Below are 17787 nucleotides of genomic sequence, written 5' to 3' on the forward strand. Positions count from 1 at the left end.
AAAATAGATAATTCATCCACAAACAAGCTTATGTGAAAATTAGAAGGAAGAAGTCCAAGGAGGCATGCCAGAGAAGGAAGTTTGCAGAGTCCAAGGAGTTCAGGGAAGACTGCAGTGGGACTGTCTCTGAGAGGGAGTGTTTACATCACCCATTCTTGACGGGTTTACCTTCTGGGACTCTGACCTTGGACTGCTGCCGGGACGTTTGTCTTGGACTTGTTCTCTGGGCTGATGAGTTAGTGATGGAATGACACACATCTCTGTTGCGCTGAAACATGATATTTTCAGATTGCTCACTGTGAGGGGTTTTGGTCTCTGATCATTCTGTCTCCTGCTCTAGTGGTGAGAGGATATGTCAAGTAGTTAAAGCACAAATCTGGGAGTTGGCCACTGTTCCTGAGGCTGCCACAGCTTATTTGTGATTTTGGAAAAGGCAAAGAATGACTGATATTAGACGTAGCATTTTCCAGTGGCTCAATGACTTAATTCTGCTGTCATTAGACTCAATGGGACTTTCTCTCTTGATTTTGTTGGGAGCCTTATATTTCAGACTGTTTATAAAGTATGTAGGTTCCTCTAATCATTTGGTTATTAAAAAAATGTGTGCCTGCTGCAGTGTAAGGAATTGACGCAACTTTTTAGCTGCTGTATAATAGGAAGGGAAATTACAGTTAACTAAAAAGGTGGATCACTGCTGCAGGCCCTGGTTATATACTACTTCAAAACAGTGTTGGTGTGTTTTTCAAGAGCTCATTTACAAGAGTTTTGCAAGAGTTCATCATACACAAGAACCTTCTACTCAGTTGCTCAGGACAGACAGATGTGATGTAGTATAAGCAGGGGAATGCTGAGTGGAAATTGATTAGTTTGGTCCTAGAATATAGCCTACAAAATCTCAACAGGTTTTCCACAGGAGCACTACAAGAAGGTACTATGTATAGTTAGTGCTCATTTTGTGCTGTCTGAAACTAGGAAGAGCTTCTACTTTGGAAAGGTTATAGTTTCAGTTTGGAAAATGGAAAGACATTTTTGAATTCCTTAATGAAAATTAATTTTTTATTTTGATAGAAATATAAAATGTTTCTCTGTGATTTTGCAGAATGATGGTCCCAAGGCAGAGTTTTCCAGAACAACCAATCTGATCTGGTTGTGTTGATTCATTTCCCTTTGGTCTGTCTGGCAAAGACATATGGGTCCAGAAAATGTTTTTCCAGGGGAAGTGTCAGTTTCAGTCCTGCAGACAGCTCCCAGGCTGGGAGTCCTCTGAAAGAGACGAGATGGGAAGGAGGCTGCAGGAATCAATCAATCAAGTGGTGCCATTAGCAGGCAACAGTCTGCAGAAATGTGTTCAGAAAGCCCCAGAAATCCCAGATACACTGCTCTTTTGCAGGTTGCTATACTGAGCATACACTTGGTAATCTCACAAGGGAGAATGGGATCATATGGCCTAATTCTGCTGCTGGACAAAAATACACATCCAGAGGGACCTAGAGAAAAGGGTGCCTAGAGAAAAAAGGGATAGTCTTGTGCTTCTTATGCTCCAGAGGCCTGCTTAAGCAAGTCTCTCCTGTTCCCTGGGCAGTCTAGGGGCAGAAGAATGTTGTTTTATTGAGAACTGTTTGACGGCATATCAGGGAACCTAAAAGCCCTTTGAGTTTGATTCTAAAATTTCCTTGCACTTCCAGTGCTTTGGTTCATGGCATGGCTGCTGCAAGCTGGGGGTTGTTGGCCTGGAAAAATGCTGGCCCTGTTGGCTGTGTCACCCATGTCCTGCAGTGTGAGCTGCCGGGAAGCCAAGCAGTCAATGGGACCAGCCACACAGGCTTGGACCCCTCACAATTCTTCTTTGAAAGATTTGGCAAAACCGAAAGACTGGATGTTTCAATGTTAACAGATCAAGCTTTAATCAGAAAAGAGTCATGTTGGAAATTTCTTGGGCAGAGCTGCTCTCCGTATCCTGAGACTGGCTGAGAAACAATGCGAAAGGTGAACCTGGCTCACTGGCTTTTACTTCTTTGATCTTCCTTGCCCAGAGTGGTACATTCTGCAGAGAATGGTGCAGCTGTACTCTTTGGAGGAAGAATAGGAATTTTCTTTAACTAAAGATGTCATTTCCTGTCTCTCCTTGAATTCTTTTCATATTCATATTCATGGATTTAGTGCTGATAAGAGCCATAACTACATGTTAAAAAGACCATCCATTCCTTAAAAATGCCTCTTGTAATAGCCAAAGAGGCCAAAAAAGGTAATGAACAACATCTTCCTCTGAATTTTTGACTCATTTAATCACCTAAATTAATCAGTGTTAATGAAAAGTATGCAGCTTGGTGTGACCATCCAGGACTTTGTCTGGCTCCATGATTTACCCTGCCTTGCCTGTGTATCCAGTGTGCTCTGGCATGGGATTATCCTCTGTCCTCAGGTGCCTGCCATACTTAACACTGTGTAATAAGACTGAATTCAGGACAAATGTTGGCTATGACAGAAAACTATTTCCAAGCAGCTGTAGGTCTACTTTAGGCCTTTTAGGATCAAACTTTCATCTCCAATTTAAATCCAAGAGTTTATCTTTCACACCTCTTGAAAGCAGAACCTAGAGCTAAGTATTGTCTTTGAGCACTATTCTGGGCCCTGCCTCTGTGACCTTCCATGCATACGTACATGCTTTAGTGACAGTCTTAATAGTCATGGCTGTGTGTGGAAAAAGCAGGAATGAAAGTAATGCCTAACTCCAGGGTGTTCTTGCAAGCAATGAGGAATAGTGTCTGGGAGGCACTGGTTCATAAGTTGGGGTTCCCCCTTCCCCCCACTGTGCCACTGGTTTGCTGTAAAATCCTTTGCAAATCATTCACCTTCTCTGTAGGTTCAGTTTAGCTTTTGTATAGCAGGAACAATGATTCCTTTCTTCTCTGCATCCACAGTGGTGATCACACGGGGCTAACAAGCAGTAATGCAGCCTTCAGGGAGCTGCAGTGCTGAAGCCACTCTAGCAAGTGTTTTGTGCTGGGAGAATAGATACTTAAAATATTTAATCAACAATTGCTGGGTATATATATCCCCACTTCTGGATTAAATACTCTTAGTGATTTAGGGCACTATTATGTTTTTACCTCTTTTGTTTATCTCATGTTCTCATCAATTGGAGCTTCACTTTAGACCACGATAAAACACTTTAACTGTGACTTTACCAGCTATAGTTGTATATTCTGTATATTTTTAACCTTTTAAAAATAGCAATTCCATTCTTTTTTTAAAAGGAAACAATAATGAATTTCTATATGGGTTATATCTTGTAAAAAGATTATCTCCATTTGCTCTTTTTAGAAACTTTTCAGAAGGGAAGGCACTGTCCCAATGCACAGAAGCAATTTTTCTTTTCAATGGATCCTGTGACTCAAATCTAAACCTTTGCTCTCAGAGGAACACTTTTCTAATGTTTACTTACTGCTTGATTCCTGATAGGCAGTCTGGAAAAAAAAACGGATGAGGTGTTACTCCTGAAAGTTATACTGCTTTATATTGTTTGAAAGGCAGAGATTGAGCTGATTTGTCTAGCAGCTTGCCTTTTCTCAGCTGGGGGAAAAAGTTCCTTTGTAGCTCAGGCTTTTATCAACAGTCCAATAAAAGTGTTTTATATATATACATAAAAAAATCATACAGCATATAAAGCCTTTTATCTTGATGGCTCCAAAGTAGTTGACAAATTTGTCAAGTAATTTGTCATCTACTTTCCTCAAAAGTTATCTCTTACTCCAGAAAGTTATCACAGAGGTATTTCTATGTTAGGTGAAATTATTCTTGCTACCAATAGCTTTGAAATAGCAATCAGACTTGTAATGCATGCATCACAAAATATTAATCTACAAATGATGGAAATGTTTTCCTAGTCCTTTTTCCTAGATGAAACAGGTTGTTGTGGATGGGAAAAAGCTGCATGAACTGATGGGGATGCCTCCTTCTCTGTGGTACCTCTGGACCCATCCCAGGCTTGGAGAAGAGCCTCTGGTCAAAGACTGAGTTGTCTTCTGGGGCCTCATGAAGTTCCTCACAGCAATTTGCCCTTTACCTCACTAGTGACATCATGACCTTCCATGGCCACTATTCCACATAAGCCTTATATATGAGCAGTGTTTGCCTCTTCTGGAAGGGCTCTGGATGCACATCCCACATGCATACACACTCTGAATCTGTGAGGCTTCGTCAGAGGATCCTCTTGGCTCCTGAACCTTTCCCCTGTGCAAGCTGTTGGCTACCTCCTGAGCAAACTGGTTGCAAGGTGGCTGAGGGTTTCATGAAGGGATCCATAGCAGGAGTGTGTTAACGGAGTCAAGTGCTATTTATTGGCTCCAGTGGATTTCACTGCGCCCTTGGCACATTCGTGTTTCCTGTATGAAACTTGGCTGAAGGAGTCAGAACTGCAAGACATCATCCCAGATTCCAGCTGGGATGCGTAACTTGGCTACATGACACTCTCCCCACTCTACCCCCCTTAACTACTTCCCGTGTTAAATATTTTCTCAGGAGTCAAAAGGGAAAGAGGAAATAATCTCCAGGCCAATGATTCTCATAAGTAGAAAAATTGCATAAATAAATTAGCAATGATTAATAGGAAGAAATTGTCACTTGTCTCACTTGCCTGGAAGTTGTAGCTTGCTGAAATGACAATCTTGGTGCTGGGGGCTTGGGATGCAGAGAGTGAATGATGGGGTAGGGATTTATTTTATATATATTTTCAAATTGCAAAAAAAAGTGTGATTTATTTTCCTTTGCTATAGCCTGCTCCAAATTTTCAGTTTTACATGAACAGCAGTTCTTACTGCCATATACTTTAGCTATTAACACTGTGTCTGGTTTGACAGTACATCTCTCAATTTATTTTTTTTATTCCCTTGCGATCATAAAATATGTATCAGCCTTCCTTTCTAATCTCCTTTGGCATATCCAGCTAGTTATTTTGTGTCTTCCCTCCTTTTGAATTTGATTTTTCTAGCAACATATACTTAATGAGAAAAAATAAGCCTACTATTAAAACTCCTTTTTCTTAAAATTTGAAACCTGATTGAATTAATATTTAATGGAATTATTTCTCCAGTAGCCCCGAACAGCTTTCTACCCAAAATGTTTGCTTCACTGATATTTTAATTGCTGTAATAATCAGCATTCTGAGTATGAGGTCTTTCCTCTAGCTCAATAAATCCATACTGGCTGAGTAAAGCATGTCTGTGATTTATGTGCAGATAAACAGCTTTGGATCCTATCCAATCACTTCATCAGTTTTAATTCGGCTGCCTAATCAGTAGCAAACAGGAGGGTTGTTTTTTGCTGGTTTGGTTGTTGGGGTTTTTTTTACTTTATTTTGTTTTTAACAGGGTTGGGGGTGTTAATACAGGGTTTGGCATGTTCCCCAGAATGGCACGAATAGCTCCCCATTTCTCATCATCTTTGTGTCAAAATCAGCTGTAACTTTCTGAAAGCGTTTGTAAGAAGGGGATGAGATGCCAAACCGTGCCTTTGGGCTTTAGTTGGTATCTAAGGAACCAGGCAGATATGCAGTCTGAACAGTGAGTGTGCTCTTATCTCATGGTTTATAAAGGACATCCCTCAGATGCCTGAGAAAAGTGGAAGAGCTCATACAGAAGCAGATTTTGTTTACCCTCTGTGTTTAGGGGTTGATGCCTTCAAAATTATTTCCACAGCAATTATTTTACTGCAGTTGCTGTTTCTTGCTAGGCAAAGTGGCTTGGAAGGGTCCTGGAAGGTGCAGGAGGCACTGTGGGGTGCAGCTGTGCAGGGCTGGGACAGGAGAGCTCACTCCCCCCTTTGCACCCTCAGCCTTCTGCTCACTGTACATGTCAGCCACAGGCACAGCACTGTACAAGCCAGAGGGCTCCAGATGACTCCAGACCGAGGCTCTTCGAGATTAAGGCTCGTGACCACAGTTCCTGACCTCATTTTTGTCTACAATAACCTAAGCAAATGTCTGTTAAGGTTAAAGCACTGCACCATTTACATGATCATCTATTAGTGCCATGGGTCAAGAGGTGAAGCATTCTCTGATTTATAAGCAGCCTCTGAAGGATTACAGAGAGCAGCCCCATTTTGGACATCAGATCTAGGGCAAGCAATACCATCTGTAATAACAAAGCTTACCTAAAGAGCTTAGCATGGTTTGGGTAGTAAACCATGCCTGTGTATCTATGAACCTTGTCAGCTCTCCTGGCTGCCTTCATTTCAGTGTGTAACTGTGCCTGGCCACTCCATTTACACTGGAAAACTGCAAGAGGTGTTAGTAGCTCTTCCTCTGTATCTGACTTTTTCCTGTTTCTTCATAGCACCACTTGCTATGCAAGGAAGAAGCAGGCTTGGGAAAACTGTGTAAGCTGTGTGGGTACCATTGGAGCACTTACAGGGCACATTGACTGGGAAGAGGACCCTGGCATTGCTACTGTATCTTCATGGGGGTTCACATCATAACCCAGTTGACATATGCCCCTTTTCCCTGTATGAGGTTAAACCCTCCCAGTTCTGTGTTTCAGTCTTACCAAGAATCTCAACCAGAGCTGCGCAATTCAACTTTTTTGGCTCCGCTTTAATTCCTTGGACACACCCGTAGCTGTAGAGGCTTTAAATAGACTTTTGAATCATCATGAAATTCAGAGAATTAGGCTGGGCTGGAGGGAAGGGCAGGGCTCCGGGTATATGGCATTTTGGGATCACTTCTCTGTGCAAATGTGGGTGTCCCAAGGGACCTTGGGTGAGGTGTGTAATCCATCTGCTGTGTTGTATTTTTTATAGCTTGCAAAAAGGGCAATAACACCTTGTTGCCTTTGACTGGTGATGAAGAGAGAATAAAATCCATTAATGAAGAGAAGACATTTAGACATTTAGCTCCACCTCCACTAACAGCACTCACTGGGCTTTTTATCTGCAATGTTCGAAGAGTTTTCAAAAATGATTTGGCAATGTGTGTGGAGGGGGAAGTTTGGCCGTTATACTGCTTTTATATTATGCTGCTATTTTTTAATTGATGACAGCCCTGTGGAGGGACTACCAGGCTTGGGACTCTCCTGGCTTTGACTAAGCACAATCTATAGGTTTGGTTCTCTTAAACTTAACAAGAGCTGTGACCATGCCTGTTAAAATCAATGGGAAATGAACTTCAAGAGTCCTGAAAGATGAAGACTATCCCATCTGTCTATCTGCTGCTTTAATGGAGAGATGAGAAAGGTTTCATGCTGTAACCTGGCAGGGAATTAAAACATCTGAGAAGAAATTTCAGGAGAAGGCTCAGTGTCTTGCAGATGAAAGGGTTCATTTAGGGAATCCTCTATTCTCTAGCCAAAGGGGAGCTATTATGTTTAGAGAGGAAGTGTGCAGACCAGAATGATTCTGCTGATGAAACCTAGAGTTTGTACTGTCCAGTGGCTTATTTTATAGAAAAGGCTACCTGCCAGTCCTGGAGGTTTGAGCTAACAGATGGATCTTGTTTTCTCACAAGTTGGCATGCTGGGCTCTGAGCTGCCTCCTGGAATAGCACTGAAGAAGCCTTTCCACTTTCACCATTTTAAAGAAGCAGGAGTTATCTGACAGTGAAGACTGAGTCCTTTTGGTGGGTGCTCTGTCACTCCTGGGCTCCTTTGGGTGTCCTTACCTTCAGGATTCAGCCCTGGCAGAACAGCTGTAGAAATGTTCACATCTTCATCCCTTTCCTGTGATTTCTTCCATGAGGAAAGACTGATAGGAGAAGGAAGGAAATGTGAGAGTCTGTATGAATGTCAGTCTTAACATGTTGAAAGAGAGGACTGTGAGAGCCTTTTCTGGGTTATGGAAATGTGATGAATGAAGTTTCTTGAAGGAAACAATTGCTTCAGTCCTCTCAGTGAACTGCATGACTGGTTCCTCTGTTTCTGTGGTTTGGTTTTTTCCAGATGGTGCTACATTTATAATTACTTTCCTTTTTAATGTTTTTTTCCTATTTTCCCTTTCCCCCCTCCATTTCCCTTTTCCCCATTCACTTTTCCTGATTCATACTGTATAGACGCCATTCAAAAAATTACCAGGGTGCTAAGAAGTCTGCCTATGGCTAAAGTCTGATGGCCCATCCCTGAGTGCAGCACCTTACCCTACAGAAGCCCTCTGGCATTATATAGAATTTTGTCAGATCAGATACTAGTTTCCCTGAAAAAAGCATTTTGTCTTTTTAATATCTCTATTCCTTGTCTATGATGTAGTGTTAGCAGCATATGCTTCTTCTCAGGAGCACAGTGAGGAAAAACCCATCTGGTTTGTGAATGCTCAGACATTGCTCTAATGGAAGCCATGTAAATAATTAGATAAATTATTTCACTGAGTTTGTCTGTCAAGCATAATAGGTAGCAGGGTCAGAATCTCTTCACAGTGATACATTTTGTACTGGCTGAGTGGGATTTGTGCTCACAAGGCATTGTAAGGAAGTGTCCTCCAGTTTTTGCTGTCTCTGTCTTTTCCCTGCCTATGCTTTTAGCTCTTTGATCTCTTATTGGTGAGCTCCAGGGAGCAGATACTATCATGGCCAATGTCTGCACTGTGCTCAGTGCAAAGAGTTCAGGCACAGGGTATGGCAGGTGGTGCTGCCATAACTAAAGGATAAATTAGTATGAACTAATTTAGAATTTGTTAGAATTTATCATAATTTTTGCCTTTTTACTTTCATGAGACTGATGGGTGAAAACAGCGAGAATAACCTTTCAGATGTGGGTTTCTTGAACAAATTCGTTCATTCTGAGCTTTGCTTTTGGTGATTCAAAGAGGAGGTTTGTGGCTCACAGCCAGTGTGCAGGCTCTTTGCCCTAGCTCTCCTGCTGTGAGGCTGGGGGCAAACTGTGTAGGCTGCACTCATGCATCTCCATCTGGCTGCAGCTCCTGCATTGACTTGAGCAATTAAAATAATTCTTGACTAATCTGAGTGTATCTGTAGTTCAACAGGCAGAATGGAAGGTGCAGTGAACTCCAACAGGAGTGAATGATGAGGCAGGGTGATGGATGGTGGGGACAGGAGTGTTCCTAAAGGGAGCATTGCAATGGGGAGTAAGATATGTGTTCATAGCCTACATTTCTCACTGGTGCAAATCTCCCACTTGGAAACTGGGTTTTTCTTGAACACAAGGAAACACAAGAATGATTCCTTGTGTTCAAGGGATCTTGAAGTCTTGAAGACTTGTCACAGAGTCTCTTCTGTGAGGATGAAGCATTTAGTATTATGAAAAGTTCAGACAGGGCTGCAAAATTTCTCAGTCAGATTGACTGTGTTAAAATATTTTTTGTTTCTACAAACATTTTCTGCTACCCAATCTGTGGGCTAGGATTTTTTGCAGAAAGCAAATAATTGCAGCTGGAGCTAGTTTTGAAGTAACCTTGAGGTGAGCATTAAGGAAAATTTTTACATTGCTTTGTGGTTAAACTTAAATAATATTTTCACTACATTTGATTTCCAAATGATGTCAAAATTCTTCCCTATCTGGTAGAAGATGTAGTTAGAAATATCCACTGAAGACTTGTTTTCTGATATTTCCACAGGTCACTTAAGATTTTCCCTGGAGCATGACTTTGAATATGACACTTCAGTAATGCAGGAGCTGTAAGTAAATAATATCATGTTTGCAGCCCTTGTTTAAGAGCTGTGTTTGCACTCTTTCCAGAGCTTTGCTAGAGCTCATCTTTGCTAGACTCTGTCTACCTCACAACAAGCTTGTAGGGAAGTCACTGAGAGAAGACATGGTTTCAAAGTCGATCGTGACATTTTAGATGCTTTGCTTTATCAGCTTGTTTAATCTAAGAATTCCAATAATGGTTGCCTAATCTGCAGGAAGAAAGCCCAAGACATCTGTCACTATTGCAGGAAATGTCACAAGCAGACAAAATTAAAAATATCTCATTAGCATCTATGAGCAGTGAATAAAATGCAATAATAAATTACCAAAAGCTGGCATGCCATTGGTGCCCAGACACAGAACAAAGGTCAAGAACTTTCTTTTGCTTGTGATACTAATTAAAAAGGCATACTAGAAGCTGAACTAATGAACCCTAGAGGCTGCTGACCTGGTCATGTATTTGTTGGCCTTTGGTAACTTGATGTCAGAGTTCAGTAGCTTAGGAGTCTTACCACAGAGGTAAGCTTTTGGGAATTCATGGTTGTGAATGTACAAAAATTATACAGTTTCATTTTCCTTCTCAACTTTTTCCATCTTTTTCAAAGTTGAATTAGTAAGGTGCTAATTTTGGTATCTCTTTTCTGAATTCTGCATTATTTTTCCTAATCAATTCTCTCAGATCTGCTCAATCTCCATTTAATTCAGTCAGCTACTCAACATCCAAACCTTTTGTAATAAAGAGAGTGCTAATTTTTCCATTTATTTCAATTGTCTTTCGTCAGGTGTTATCATATAACTCAATCATGCAGCTTTAGAATTTGTAATTTAATCAATAAAGGAGGCCATTTTTCTCAAGAAAATCAAGGAAGAAAGATCTTGAGGAAAATGCACAGTGAAAGGAAAGTGAAGAACAAAAAAGGGTGATAGGAACTGTAGTTAGCATTTAACAGCTGCACACCTTGGTGGCTGTATTTGCCTGGCAAGTATCAATTAAAAGAGATACCACTACATTAAAATGAATGGATATAATGAGTTTACCTGTGCACTCATCTTGCAAAATCTAGGGACAAGCATGGATAATACTTAAGTTGCTATGACAAGCACCTTGCACCATCTCCAGGTGTTGGCAACCCTGTAGAGGAGCAATACTGTTCACACAAGCAGTTTGATATCAAGAGAGACACCAAAAAAAAAAAAAAAATTTGCTGTGTGAGCTCCTCCAGCCTTTCTGCTCACATGGCTTTTTATTGTGTTGCTGTTGCTGTAGATAAGGGCAGAGGAGGAATGATCTGCAGCCTCCCATGATGTGCTCATGGAGGGGCCCGAGGCTTTGCAGCAGAGATGTCCCTGTCCACAGTAAAAGGTGGCTGTGGCCTGTGAACCTGCTCTGTTGTCCCTGCCTCTGGCTTTGCTTGCAGGGCTTCTGCTGCCCCACAGGTGGGGGTGGTACTGTGCTCTGCTGGCAGGATGAGGGGATGGCTGTTCTTTGCTAGCAGTGAGAGCTATTCTGGTTTTCTGCCCTGGCCCATCTGAAAGAGCATCTCTGTTACTCTGACAGAGGTGTGAATTTTGCCCCAGGAGTGAGGTTTGTTTTGCATTCAGCCCCTGATAACACACCTTTTGCACACTGCCAAGCAGCTTTGAGCAAGGCCTGGTTGGGAGATTGAATGCCCCACTGGAGAAGCACTTCTGCTGGGCCACAGCTGGGAGTTTTTCCTTGACCCCTTGACTTCACAGAGAGATTGCCTGGGCAGGTCTCAAATATCAGGCCTCTGTAGAGTCAGCCATGGTTTTGCTGAAAAATTGCTTATAAGTATTATGGTCTCAACTTGGCAAAGTCTGCAAAACACAAGATTAAAGATATCAAAACTCTTCATTCAGAAAACATTAATATTTAAAATTACAGTAAATCGTTTGGTGTTTAAAGCATGTCACTGCTCCTTTGCTTATGTCTCTCCCAAGGCCTGGTTGCTAGTGCTATAGACACATTTTCTTCAAATCAAACATTGAGCCAGCTATTGAAACATCATGATGTTTCAATATTCATCAATTCAATGATGAATCCCATCTTGTGGGATTTTTAGAATATGTATTTTCTTTGAAGCAGGCATGTTAGTAAAAAACTTAATAATAGAATATTTTGGAGAATTTTTAATACGTGATGTGTGGCATGTGTCTTGAAGATTTTAGTACTCCCCTTGAGTGCTACTCGAGATTGAATAAACAGCTATCTAGAGAGTCTTCAGGTGCTTATTTTCAACCTGCATTGACAAACTTTTTCTGTGGTAAGAGTAGAGCACTACAGTAAATAATCTTGCTTCCTCCCACCTTCCATCCCCAACAACACCCTAAGCACTCTACAATAAAAGCTGTCTCTTAATGGGGATAGGGTCTTACCTCAGGGTTTATTAAGTAATGAACATCATGGATTGAAAAATGCCTGAACAAGGATTGCATTGGAAGGGGTTGCCCACAGAGGTGGTGGAATCACCATCCCTAAAGGTGTTCAAGAAATGATTGGACATGGTCCTCAGTGCCATGGTCTAGTTGGCAAGTTGGAGGTCAGTCAAAGGTTGGACTCGATGATCTCAGAGGTCTTTTACAACCTAAATGATTCTGTGATTCTATGTGAGTCTGTGAAATGAAATGGAGATGAAATTGAAATGGCTTGGTCCTATATTTTCAGCCATTCTTGAATTCAAGTCCTGCTCCTATTTTGCACAGCTGTACCAGAAAGTTTTGGACAAGAAAGGTGTGGAGTGTGCCAATCAGACTGCTACAAAATCTACAGAACTGCAACTGGATGACAAATCACTCCCTCTGCCCTTGGAAAATATCATAGAAGCCTTTTCTTATATGAGCAATATTGTAAATATTGTTCATATTTTTTTCATAAACCTGTGTTTAAGTCTGTTCTCCAACCTTTCAACAGTGCCAAAGGATTACCAAACATGCACCATATGATTGTTTATGATCCTTGGTCCCTTCTTGTGCTTTCCAAATAATGTCATCAAAGCCAGTGCTGTTCTGTCTGTTGTGTTTGGCCAAATATGAGAGCAGAGTTTCTCCCACAGAGTAGCTTAATGTGCTGTATTTGAAGATTGACTTTTGGAGCAATGACTCTTTGACTGGCCAAAGCAATCAGTGCTTTGCCCAGCCAGGCAGCTTAGGGAACCCAGCTCTAAGAAGCTTTCTCATGAGAACTGTGGCTGGAGACATTTCTCGGGGTTGATTTAGCACTCTAGAGCTCAGAGCTTTGTGGAACTGGAGCATCTTCAGAAGTAAGCAATGACATATGCAGATTGCTTTTCTGTCTTTCCCACAGTAATGACCTCCTCCTTCCATCTAAAAAAGATAAAATTTTGAATTATACTTTAATACTACTTTATAGTGGTATTTTACACAAAATCACACCAGTGTAAAGTATGTCCAAAAATATTTACATATATGTTCATTAATTTTTCTCCACCTGCTTTTGAGCTACTGAAACATTTTGAAACACCTGGTTTGTTTAGTTTTGTTGTTTGGTTTTTTTTGTCCTGCTTCCAGCACCAAATCACCCATTTTAGTGATTCAGTGCTGATCCGGAATTTGGGGGGAAAGAAAAGAAACACTGCAACCACTTTTAGTTCATCTCCTAAAAGATGTTTGGTTTTGCTCCCACTGATTTTGAATTCAACAGGCTGCAGAAGGACTGGGTGTCATTTAGCTATTAGACATTTTTGTTTTCCTGATCATTGTGAAGTAGCATCATTAACACTGGCAAATTACCATGCTTCACTGTGCTGCGTCCATGGTACATTAGAGGCCCTTTTCCATTGGTAAAGCTGAGTCTATTCTTCTGTAAAATCAGGGGCCCATTGGCACTTCTTTGGCAAGTGAGACAGAGGGACTATTTAATGGGAAGAAGAGTAGTCTAATAAAGGGGAAGAAGTCGAACATGACAAGTGCAAGGAAAGATAGCAGAATGTTGGTTTATAAATCACTGCATAATTGGGCCAAAATATTAATCCATTTTCACAGGGCCAGAGAGAAAGAGGACGGCAGTTTTGGGGTAAATGAGTTATGTGATTTTTCCAAAGTACATTTTAGAGAAGTCAAGCACTCTATCCATTTCTCTTCCCAATATGAGTGCTGTGATTTCAGACTAATGGAAAATGGTTTGTATTGCTGAATTTTTTTTTTTTAAATGGTGTATTGGCTTTTGGTGAAGAACTTGGACTTATGCTTGAATATGTCTGGATTTTACAAATACGTTTTTAGTTTAATAAGATGAAACCAATTAACCAGAAAAGTCATTGCCAATGGATTTTACAAGTACATAAAAATATATTGCTTTTTCTTGAAACATTTCATCACCTTTCTGAATGTTCCTTTTTCTTTCCTTTGCCACCAGTGACAAAGCACTGTGATAATTTGTTCCCTTACACCTTTTCCTGAAAACATTGATCTCTGGCCCTGATTGTGTATCTGTGTGGGGGGAGATATTAGGCATGTGCATATGCATCTATTTATTTCTGACTCAGTGTTTATTTCTTTCTCCGGTGTTGTTCAGTGTGTTTAACTTGTGGCCTGAGGAAAAACAGAGCACACAAGCTATAAAAGAGTTGTTCTGAAAAGGTTGCCTAAAGTGGCACAGGACCCAAGGGCTAATGAGCAATCTCTCAAAGCCAGGTATGCAATAATGCAACTGCTGAAATGTTTGGCACAGCCCCTGGTTGTTACCTCTCTGGATCTCTGGGAGCGGTCATGTCTCCTGGAAACTCTTCGGAGGTCCCTCATTATGTCAGATGTGCCTTGCAAGTGAGGGTGGGGACAGAGACCCACTATCCTGCAGTGGCACAGAGGTCTGTGGAAATGAGTTCTGGTTTCTGCCTGCCTGTCTCTGAACAGGAATGCTCATTTAATCACCTACAGCAATATTTTACTTGGAGGAAATTTTAACATGAGGTCCCACCAGCCTCCTCTACCCCTAAATTTCCATCAACTCTGCCTGCAAAGAGGGCTGGGTAGCACACAAGACATGGATGCATACTGAGGAATTGTAGGATTTCTATTTCCATTACCTCAGCCTTCCTCATTCCCTTGTAGCCTTGCCTTCTGCTTAAAATGCAAAGGATATTAACTTCTATGAGCATATGGGGCGGTAACCCGGGCAGGCACTGCCTTGGGATGACATGGTTTTCCCTGCTCTGATCAACTCTGTAAACTGAAGCATGAAGAGCCTGCTTTGATCCCTAAAAACTTTGCTAGTTTGCTTTAGTTACCAGTTGATACAGAGATGACTTAAACATGGTACTTTGGAGTAAAATATAGAATGTTTGTCCAAGTAAATGGCAATGACACTAATAAAGTTAACTGTTGCAAACAGACTTCTCTGTTCACGTCAACTTTTGCCCAATTTGTCAAGAAAACATCTGTATCATCTAAAATAAAAACACTAAATTTTGGTAACAGGAAAGGCTTTAATTCTTTTCTCCTGCAAACTGTGGGAGTGCCCTGCAGGACAGTGCCCTTTTTGCATCACTGCTTTCATTTAGTAGTGGTTCTCACATTTTAAAAGTAAATTTAGGTATTTTACCAGCATCCTGACATCACTACTAAGACTCTGCATGTTTACCATAGAACTGATGATCTAGTTGAAGGAAATTATTACATGAGAACTTTAAAGGAGATACACTTTCAATGGGGTGTGAACTTCAACACAAACCTAACAGTTGTTTAAAGTCCTTCTGGATTTGTGAAACTGTCCAATGAGCCACACCAAGTTGTGAATGATGCTACCCTTCAAACAGCCAGGACAGCCCAACACCTCCTTCCAGTAGCTGTGGTGTGAGCAGCATGTCCAAGCTTGTCCAATGTTTATTTAATTCTCACTTTTTTTTTTGGCCTGTGTTGAATTCCTGGCCTGTACTTCATATTAACATGACCTTGTTCCTCCAGGGAAACCTTGCCTGCTTCAAATGAATGGTACCAACACCAAATAGCTGCTTTGTGGTATCCAGTTTTGTCCTGCATTTGTTTTAAAGCTTCCCAGGAACCCTTGGCTACTTCATGCAAACTGTTAACTTGAGGGTAATAATTTTGTCTGGGTTTTGTCACAGAAATTCAATTAAGGAGGATTATGAACACAGTTGTAGGCCTGCTTCATTTACAGTTGTAAATGAAACCCAGGCCACACACTGATATTTTTTATAGGAAAGGAGATGCTGTGTAGTTTTGAGTGGCTGAATTACCTGCATGTTCCTTTGTGTGGCTTCACTTATTGCAGAAGGGAGGGGAGTGAGACTTAGAAAAATTAATAAAAAAGTGATAGGAAAGCAGGAAAGAAATCACCAAGGGAAAAACTATCCCCACTGCTTTTCCCTAGGAGGCACACATCCCTTCCACACATAATAAACTCCACAGGGAATTTCTTCCTCCTTAGAAAACATATCCCAAAGGGCAGGAGTGAGTAGTCTTTTATTTATTTATTTATTGTAAACAAAGAGCAATATTCTGTTTTCATGACCTTGATTTGGCTCCAAGTGTCTGAGCCACTGGGGACAAGGCATAAGGTTTCACTATTTTTTTATTTCTTATTTCTGGGCCATAGAAGCCAACATTTTATTCCGTTTTTCTCTTTTCAAGTTTTTCTGCAAGCAGCTGAATTCTCCAGGTATGAAAGAGGAGAGTAGGGGGAAGGGAAGAAAGAATGTTTACCATATTGGAGCAAAATTATAGTCCCTGCAGATGCTGGCTCCAGGTGGAAGCAGCATGTTTGGAGACAATGAAACAAGAAGGGAATTTGTTTATTTGGGAGACGCCTTTTTAAGTTATGAAGGGCAAAACAAAGGCAAAACTTGTTTTGATGTCCTCTGATGAAATGTCTGTGTTTGTAGAGGAGCAATATATCTCAGCTTTGCTTTGCAAGAACAAACTTGGGAAATACCTTGCACCACTCAGGAGATATGTGAAAGGCATGGTACTTGGGTCACCCCTTCTGCCTTATGCAGGCTTTGTCCCACAGCTTTGGGCTCTGCCCTCTAACCTTTTGCCTGGAAAATCCCACACTGATTTCCCCAGGGTGTTGCCTGCCTGAAGACATAAAGGATAAGGCTTAGCTCCTATATACTGATTTTTATTCATAAGGACTTATCACCATTTTGCAGATGGGGAAGAGAGAGGTGCTCAAAGGTAGAATCATCCCCAACTGAGTCAAGACAAGTCACAGTCCCAGTTCCCTGGATGAAGCGAGTACTGTGGTGTCTGCTGGAGGGCCTATCCAATGCATCACCTTTGATTAAAGCTCTCCCCAAGTACACTCTATTTAACAACTTGTTTGCCTCTTGTTTCTTACTTTCTTCCTGATCCTTCAGTTCTAGGAAGGGTTATGCTGTCCTTACTGTGGTTTCAGCTACATGCCTAAGAGGCTTACTGGATTCTTCACCAGATGAGGGGAAATAAGCTCTTTAGTTTCTAGCTTTAGATCAGATACTGTTTCTGTATCTCTCTCTATACAGACTTGGCACTGTTGAACACTGAAAGAGAAGCAGGCAGCTTATTAACTCTCAAAAACTTCAGCAAAATTCACTGTAAAGTGATGCAGTGAAGTGTGAACAATATCTACTTTTGCTTCACATCCAGGACAATTCATCTTGTGGTAAGGGGCTGTTACAGTATTTTTTATTTCTCAGTTGTTTTGTGGTAGAGTTGTATGGTGTCAAACCAAACTTCTTGTTGAGGTAAAACCTGGATGAAAATAATGAAAGGCCTTATATAAAGGATGATCTGTGAGTCTCTTGCATTTTGGGCACCTTTCTAGAGAGGTTAGGACAACTGAAATCAGTGGCCTCAGCAGCTTTCAGACCAGGTGAACATGGCTATATGGAGAGTTTATGACTAGATGGATTTGAGTGTGAATAACCTCGCAGAAGTCAGAGGATTCACACAAAAATAGTGGGGGAGAAAAAGAAAAGGATTGGTATTTTGCATAGCTATCAGATTATTTTGTTACAACTGATCGGGACAGTCTGTCATAATCCAGTTTTGTTGTGTAGTGGAGGAAGGAGATGAGCATCTCCAGAGGGTGACTCACCTGAAGGGCCTTCCCATGGGTGACAAGAGCTGACCTTCAGGACTGCTGATATCCTGCTGACGAGCAAAGGCCTTGCAGCCT

At 41.2% G+C, this 17787-nt stretch overlaps 1 protein-coding gene across 3 annotated transcripts in view; it reads left to right on the forward strand.

Annotated features, from left to right (window-relative positions):
• The window catches only part of SEMA5B (semaphorin 5B), a 264661-nt gene that overhangs the window by 73718 nt on the left and 173156 nt on the right, over nt 1-17787 (forward strand). For all 3 annotated transcript variants that reach the window (XM_005519650.3, XM_088058505.1, XM_088058507.1), the window contains exon 2: nt 9556-9616. The gene's annotated coding sequence lies outside the window, so the exon portion shown is untranslated. The remainder of the gene's footprint in view (nt 1-9555; nt 9617-17787) is intronic.

Source organism: Pseudopodoces humilis, chromosome 8 (genome assembly GCF_049639895.1).
Source record: "Pseudopodoces humilis isolate 2021_Gansu_Grassland_sample_001 chromosome 8, ASM4963989v1, whole genome shotgun sequence".
Taxonomy (NCBI): Eukaryota; Metazoa; Chordata; class Aves; order Passeriformes; family Paridae; genus Pseudopodoces; species Pseudopodoces humilis.